The sequence below is a fragment of the Vespa mandarinia genome, chromosome 20, assembly GCF_050613455.1.
Source record: "Vespa mandarinia isolate Hongniang chromosome 20, ASM5061345v1, whole genome shotgun sequence".
Classification (NCBI taxonomy): domain Eukaryota; kingdom Metazoa; phylum Arthropoda; class Insecta; order Hymenoptera; family Vespidae; genus Vespa; species Vespa mandarinia.
Window position 1 is genome coordinate 1,865,001 of NC_140829.1, and position 817 is coordinate 1,865,817.

Sequence of the window (817 nt, forward strand, 5' to 3'; positions counted from 1 at the left end):
TTCACTCAAACTCGCACACACGCACTCTCTCTCTCTCTCTCTCTCTCTCTCTCTTTCTCAATGTATAGATAAAAACTATTCTATAAGATAGTATATCTCCTGATCTGACCTCGATATTATTTCCAATTTCTACGAATTCTTCGTTCCAAGGAAGAAAAATAATACGAAAGAAAAACAAGAAATAGAACGAAATGAAACAAAACAGAAAAAAAAGAAAAAAAAAAAAAAAAAAAAAGAAAAGAAAAGAAAAAAGAACGTAAATGTAAACGATAAAGGACAAACAAATTCACGAGTTTCTAGCAATTTTCGCTTTCGACCTTTCTCTCTCTCTCTCTCTCTCTCTCTCTCTCTCTCTCTTTCTCTTTTTCTCTCTTACATACACTCCAAGCAAGAAGGAGAATGAACGGTGGTATATAAAGTATCTTCGCTGTGGTTTTTCTCGTAGCAATTAAGCGAGGATGTCGAGAAATAGGTTGGACTGAGGCTTATGATTAAGCTTAATGCGTGCGTTGCGTTACGTTGCTCCAAAGAATTTTCCTTTTTTTTTCTTTTTTTTCCAACTCTCGGAAATGTTAGCGAAACAAATCTCCTTTTTAGCGTGTGCCACGGCATTGCGAGATAAAAGCTTCGAAAGAAAAAGAAAAAAAAAAAAAAAAAAAAAAAAAAAAAAGAAAAAAGAATAGAGAGATTAAAGTTTTACGAAAGGAGAACAAGGATTTCTTTCGCGAGAATTCCTTTTATCCTTTTTTCTTTTTTTTTTCCTTTCCTTTTTATTATTCTTTTCTTCTTCCTTCTTCCTTCTTCTTTACGCGACATT

General features: G+C 33.2%; 1 protein-coding gene across 2 annotated transcripts in view; it reads right to left on the reverse strand.

The window, feature by feature from the left end:
- Positions 1–157, reverse strand: part of LOC118447407 (zwei Ig domain protein zig-8-like) — a 187,546-nt gene extending 187,389 nt beyond the window's left edge. For both annotated transcript variants that reach the window (XM_035879313.2, XM_085662940.1), the window contains exon 1: positions 1–157. This exon is cut by the window's left edge and continues 623 nt beyond it. The gene's annotated coding sequence lies outside the window, so the exon portion shown is untranslated.
- Positions 158–817: the final 660 nt, after the last annotated feature.